This window comes from Geospiza fortis, unplaced genomic scaffold (assembly GCF_000277835.1).
Source record: "Geospiza fortis unplaced genomic scaffold, GeoFor_1.0 scaffold112, whole genome shotgun sequence".
In the NCBI taxonomy this organism is placed as follows: Eukaryota; Metazoa; Chordata; class Aves; order Passeriformes; family Thraupidae; genus Geospiza; species Geospiza fortis.
Window position 1 is genome coordinate 28,654,036 of NW_005054298.1, and position 7,384 is coordinate 28,661,419.

Below are 7,384 nucleotides of genomic sequence, written 5' to 3' on the forward strand. Positions count from 1 at the left end.
CCCTAAATTTTTGTCTCTGAAATGTCTTGCTGCATTTGCCTCAACCTTTCAATGCTGGAAAGGCTGTGGCAAGCTGTGTGGACTGAGTTCTGGCAGGGTTCGATGGAGCAGGAAGGAAGTTAAAGGGGAAAAAGTTTCACATTTCAATAGACAGAGACAAGTATTTCCTATAATAAGGAAACAGGATTTGACAGAATTCTTTGTGCTTTAAGCTTTTTATACCTCTCTTAATAAAAACTAAGCTCCTTTTCTCCTCCTGCACAGTGTATCATGCCTCGGATAAAATCCTTTCGAAGAACAACATGCACACACAGTATAATCTGACATTATTCCAGTGCTACAGGGAACATCTTGAACATAATTGCACCACATGGAAGTTGACTTGCTATGAGAAAAACACACAAAAAAGCTTTCAAAACAAATCTGTAAACACATTTATGCTCCCAATAGCCATGATAAATCCAATTAAACAGCCAGGATGTGTGTTACAAACTGTCACTAAAGAAGTTAATGCAGTTTCTGTGGCAGGGAATATTCCATCTCTAAGCAAGAAATCCTAGTTCCATGCTGCCCAAGGGTCATGATTTTGTAGTCAAGCCTACTTGAGAGGACCAATAGCCAAACCAAACTTCAAGCCCAGCTCACCCATATCCCATCCATGCTGGCACTGCATTGCCTCGTTCTGCCTAGTCCTGGCATCACCTTCTCTCAGTGCCATTTAGGGCTTTCAGGATCTCTACTTGCCTCTAATACAAAAAAAGTCCTGCAGATCCACATGCCTTGCCCCACACAGTACCAGTCTGACATTCTGCTCCCAATACACTGAAAACATACAGCTGAAAATGACTGGGGAGGAATTATTGCAGCCTGAAACTGTAGAATTTCTTTCCTGCAAATGCTAGCAGCGAACAAAAGAGGAATGCTGCCTTTGGAGTGGGAAGGGCATGGTGTTTTGCAGCATCAGGGAACAAGAGACCCTAACTGAAGAACATCTGCTTCTGAGGAACACCAAACAATCCACAGCAAGGTTTGCACTGGCTGCCTGTTAGCCACACTGGAAATATAAATCCTACTAAATCAGAAACAGCACTGTAGCTGTAACACCGTTGCTTTGCATCAAAACAGTTTAAATGTCATCAATATTTCTCATGAGGGAGCAAATTCCATTTGTGAGTGCTCAGAACAAGAGCAGCAGCAGCTGCTCTGCTTCCCCAGAGCTGGTCCCAGCTGCAGCACAACAGTGGAGACCCAGAGGATTGTGCTCCACAACACTGGAGACCCAGAGGGTGGAGCTCCACAAGAGTGGAGACCCAGTGTGGAACATGTCAGCACTCAGCCCCACTGCTGGGCATCCCAATCACACATTAGCCACCTAGGTAAGACTTCAAGGCTCAACAGCTCATTGTCCTTCAAATAAAGGGAGTCAGTGGACCCAAATGTGTTCCACCTTTCTGCTGGGAAGGGCTGAGGAACACCCCAGCCATTGCTCCCCCACAGTTTCCCTGTTCCTGCTTGCCCCTGTTTTTAAGTTCTGTGCACACGATGGGTCACCCTTCCACAACCTTCCCATTTTTCTTCTTCAAAGGTTTGAAGCCTCCATTTTCAGTGGATGTAGCAATGGTCTCTCTCAGGGCTGTGGTGCTATGACTCACAGCAAAAGAAACTAATATAGCACCTGGCTTGGATGCACAGCTTGGAAGCAAAACCAACAACAGGGAAATTTGCAGAGCAATACATGCCTACAGAACATTGGACAATGATTTAGAGCACTGCAAGTTTTGGCCACTTAGAGATGTTTTAGAAGTTTCTTAATACTCAGCAATGGCAATACCCTGTCTTAAGGCATCCTGTGGCCACACATGATCAGCTCAGCAAGCATGGGTGTTTTGGGCTGGAAGATGCTGCTGCTGACAACAGGCACTGTGGATTGGAAGGGCAGGAGCAGAGCTGTGCCACAGGCAGTGGCCACCTGCCTGTGGAGTAGGATGTTTCTGCCCTGGCCTGATGCCAGCAGGAGCTGCTTTTTCCCTGCTGTCTTTGAACACAACTGTGGATATTTTTATCCCTGTCCTCTCTACGTGTGGAAAAGCATCAGCCAGCATCTTATCTCCCTACAAGGATTATAGACACTTAGATAACAACAAATTAAGAAACGGACAAGCATTAGCTCTGTGATTCCAGCCTGCTGAGTTTATTTGGGCATACAAGCTGCTGAAGCCACACCTGCCTGGCTCAGACACCATCTGAATGTTTGCAGAGCTGCTGGACACCTTGAGCAATAATGACGAGGCCCAAGGGCTTTATGAGTATTTCCAGGTGTGTCTAAGTTGTTTCTGACCTCTTCAGACTGCAGCCTGCTTGGCTTATGGAGCTGGCAGGATCTCCTGGTGTGTTTGCTATTGGAGCTCCTTTGAAGCAGGGAACTGTGTTTGCAAGCTCACTCTGGCATGTCTCCACACTGAGGAAGCTTGCTCAGAGCTGGGAGGTGCCAAAGGTCCAAGTCAGCTGGCAAGTAACACCTGCCTAGGGATGCTTTCCTTTGGACATGCAGTTCTGGGAACAAATTTAAAGTTTAATGACACAGAAGAAAAGCTCTTTTTTCCAGACCATGCTGTTTTTGAAATTAACAGCTTAAAATGGTGGGTTTTTTTCAGGAGTGAAAGAAAACATCCAAGCCAAAAGCTCAGTCTCCAGTTAACTTCAACACTTTGACATAAATATTTTAAATCCCCGTGCATTCATATCCATAGTATAGAACTGCAAAGGCCAGAGGAATGCTGTGCAACTAAGAAAGCTGGAAGTGCTTGGAAAAGGAGTTTTGACTTTCAACCTGGAGTCACTCTTGGGCCTGCATCTCTTGTGCATTTTCAGCATTATATACATATATAATCCAGGATCCTAATCCTCCTCCAGGCACCTGTGTCTCAGGTACTGATGCCACAACCTTTGGCAGATTTATGACAACACTGAACGTGGCTCCACATCCAGAGGAAATTGGAGCATGAGACAAGGCTGGTCATGAGTAGATGGTAGGAACCACAAGGACCAGCCCAGCATCACCCCTCACTTTCAGAAGGTGTGCTCACCCCACGCTGTGGTAAACTGGACAGTAAATAAAACAGGCTGTCTCCCTGCTCAGTGGGAAGGATGTGTCCTTCCCCAGTCCCAAACAGCCAAGAAGAACTTACAGCTCTCACCAACACCTTGCCCTGCTTATGGCATGAACTGAGCTCTCCTGCTCTTTCACACTCTGGAGATGTGCCCTACAGACAGGAGAAGCCAGATTTTCACACAGGCTCAGCACCAGAGGAATCCCACTGACTCCAATAGAATCAGAGCAGCAGGACACAGAGAGAGAGGTGCAAAGCTGTAAAGCCCCTGGACAAGTCCTACTGCAAGGGCATTTGGCAAGTACCTTTGTTGCATTTGGCACCAGATCAGAAAACTAAACCCTGCTAGTACTTTGAAGAGTAAGCCTCTCTCCTCACCTTGCCACACTCTCTCTTTATGTTATCCTTTCTCATCCTGTCAGAATAGATGCCAGAGCTGGAAATACTCACTTTGTGAAGAGCATGAATCAGGGAGAAGTGACTTTCTTGAAGATTCTCTGGCCACTGTCAGAGGCAGGAGCCCAGGCTTGTTCAACCTTTCCTCTGAGTCAGCACAGCAAGTCTTTACCTTCACTGCTGTCTGGCACGAAAGGAGAAGAAAAGCATTTGTACTCTGCTGCAGTCACCGTCAGAAAGATCCTGTTGTTGTCAGCAGGAGCTAGTACGGATGTCAGGAGAGGCTGAAATGACTCCATCAGGGAATATTTGTTAAAATCTATTTGGGGCACATCCTGCATTCCTCAAGTACCTGCAGGAATGACTGTGACTAGCAGGGGCAAAATGACTGTACATCCTATCCTGGCTCTCCCTGCCTAGATGTCCATACATGCATCAAGAATGGCTCACTTATCAGCATTTTACAAAAAGATAACCCTTTAAACAAATTACCTTATTTTAGAGAAAGGCATTGGGAAGCTGCCTGTGAGTAATGTACAATGTAAATCCATGAATCAGGCAAAGCCACTGGCATATCTCTACCTAATCATTCCATAGCACTTATTTCTTTGTCTCTCCCATGTTTGTATTCAAATAGAACAAATGCAGCAGTCAAAAACTTCTGAGCTGGTGAGGGGAAAAAAAGTCATTAAGCATCCTGTTCAGAAGTGCACAGAAAATGTGTAATGACAGAGGACTGTATCTGAAAGCAGGAAAAGTAGGAATTTCAGAAGGCCAGACATCCTGGGAAGGGAGGGAAGCATGCCAAGGCAGTGTGCTCTGCCAGGCACAGGAATTGCACACCAGTGGATTCCACGCGGGTGCAGGCTGCAAGGAACAGTGAGCTGTGAAAAGAAACCATCAACAACCCTGATCAGACAGGCTCTGAGAGAGCAAGGAGATATTTCAGGTAGGTTGGAGGTGCCTGGTTATGGCTGTGCCAATGGCCACCTGCCTGAGCAGGACCTGGCAGAGCTCACACAAAGAAAATAGGAAGCAGCAAGATACTCAAAAACTTAATGGGTCAAACAACCGTGGAGAGCCACAGGCTGCCTTTGTGTTGTACCCAAGAGCTGGAAAACATCATCAGAACCTTCTTAATAGAAAACAGCCTCCTTTGATCTAAAAGGGCTTGACAGGCTCCTTTGACAATACAGAGATTAATCCTGAAGGTAGTTGAGCACACCAGGGCTAAAATTTAATTTCAAGAAACGCTGGAAAGAGAATAATTCTTTTCACGTTTGTTTAACAGTACCAGCAATTCATTCTTCCAAGAATGATTGGTCAAATCCCAGGACAATCACTAAAGGCTACTGTATAAATGTGGAAACAAGAAACAACAGTCAGTATAAAGATAAATCTGAAGGCACAAGACAGACAGACATGCACTTATCCATCAATAAATATTGCTCTCATGGCCTCCTTACAAAACCGTACCACCTTCTGTGGTTTCTCATAGCAAACACAGGGGGTTGACTACTTCTGTTAGTTCTCTTTCCTTCCCAGGCTCTCAAGGTTTGTTTTTAAATGAAATACAGAGGGATGTTTTGAAGTTCATGACAGTGGGCAAGCCCTCTTTCTCCACGGGAGGGATGCAGCAATAAAACTGGTCCTGCCAGGTGCTGACCTGCCTGTCTGTATGGGGTGAGGGCTGTCCAACTGCAGTGAAGCCCAGGAGTCTGAGATTCAGTCAGGATGTCAACATCAGTGGATTCCAAAGCATCTGGAATCAAAAGGATTTAGACAACTACTGAGCTAAGCCGTGCATCAAGCAGTGGCCTAAGAGCCAAAAGTGCTGATTTCCGAGTCAGCACGCACTACTGGCATGCTCTCTTCTGGCATCTCCATCCACCAGCCTAGTTCTGCTTTCCAGAGGGAATGTCCCTCCCCAGCACACTGGCACAGACACAGGCTCACTCACAGCAGCACCCCCATCCACCCATCCCACATCCAGCATAGCCTCCCACAGGAGAACATGTTCCATTCTGGGCTTTTCTGGGTAAGCAGTGACCCACCATAAATGTGTTTTCTCTTGGGACCATTCCCCACGGATAAATCCATGTAAGGTATCAGTGCTGCACAGCAGCAAGGGCACTCTCACAGCTGCTCTTAGGCTGCATGGATGCTCCTTTACAGAGGTAACAAGATCCCTTATGCTTGTAAGCAGGGGTTCAGAGGCTCTTGAAAAATGAAGCCTATAACCTATTAATCAGTGCAAATTTAACATAATAAATAAGAGCTCGTGGTCAAAAAGCCCCAACTGCTTCTCTCTCACAGATTCAAAGCAAAGAAGGAATCCAGTCAGATTTGTATCACTGCTTCCTTGCTCTATAAATAGCTGCAACTGCCATTCCAAAAATAAACCAGATAAATATTTAAGGTCCACTGCTACTTAACTTACTGTTATGCTTACATACTGCTTACTGTTGTGTAAATCAGGAGAAATATCAATGAGATCCATAAATTCACACCACAATGCTTTGCTGAAGTCAGAGGGAAGGACTGTTTTTCCAGTGATTACAGAAAAGTCCTTCCATGAACACTTCACCATCAGCTTTTCTTCCCCTGACCTACAGATCCCTTTGACAGCCATGGGAAAATGAGCATAAGGGGAAATGCCAAGAAAGCTGTGACAGTCCTTTTGCCTAATCCATGGATAAATAATTTTTTTAAAGGGCACCTCTGTCCTATTTAATTTTTAAGCTTAGCCTGAACAAGAGATACCTGCTCCCTAGAGCAGTTTAGGAGAAAGCACTCTGCTGGAATTTTCTATCTACCTTGGTATCTACACTTGTCAAATAAAATAGCAATTACCATAAAACTACTTTCTTTTGTAGACAATTTGTCTGTCCCCAAAATAACTCAGTATTTTGCCCATGAAATACTTCAGACTAATGCACTTCTGAAAAAAAACAGTTGGAGATGAACAAAATAGTCTCAAATAGCTCTTCTATCTAAACTTAACTCAAAGGCACCATTTTACATCAAATAAAAAGATAACATAATGTACCTGATAATGAATCGCATTATTTGTGAGGGCACTAACAGAACACAAATTATTTGTATTACTGGAATAAACATTCAACAGAATCCACCAAAACAAGTGAAACTATTTAAAGGAAAATACAGTCATTCTCCATCCTGAATAAACCAAGGGAAAAAAACCAACCCAACAAAACCAAAACCAACCCAAACTGTTGTTGAGCATGCACAGGTATTGTGTTAATCTGATTACATGGGAAAACTAAAGACTCAAAGGCTGCCTGTTTTGCTATTTTCCCTTGCTTTTCCAGGAAACCAAATATTAAGTACCTGGCTTACAAACCTCCAGCAGTTGATCCCGCTTCCTTTGACGTTCACCTCCTACGAATGACACAATCCAACACCCACATACCAGCTCTAAGAAATCAAGAGTGCTGTTGCTTCAACAAACCCCCATGCACTTGGGGCTAGCCAAAGAAAGATAAAACACCCTGGAACTCTGCAAACAAATTATACCCACTGCTGACGTAAGGAGGGGGAAGGGAGGGCAAAGGGGAAAAAAGAAAAATTAAATTAACCATAGGAAGCATCCTTAGTCATCCAGAGCAATGCGTTGAGATTTTAACAGCACACCTGGAAATTGAAAGCCTCTATAAGCTCTAGCTAGAAAGTAAAGAGCAGGCTGCAAGTGGGCAATGAGCATTACCTCGTGGGGTGGGAATGGGACTTGAGTGCCTTCTCCTCAGCCTGGCCTTGCAGGTGCTGCAGGGAACTGGGGCTGCCTCCAACAGCACGAGAGCCCAAGGCAGGCAGGGCTTTGGGAGCACAGAGGAGCTCCCTCCCCACCTCACACAGCT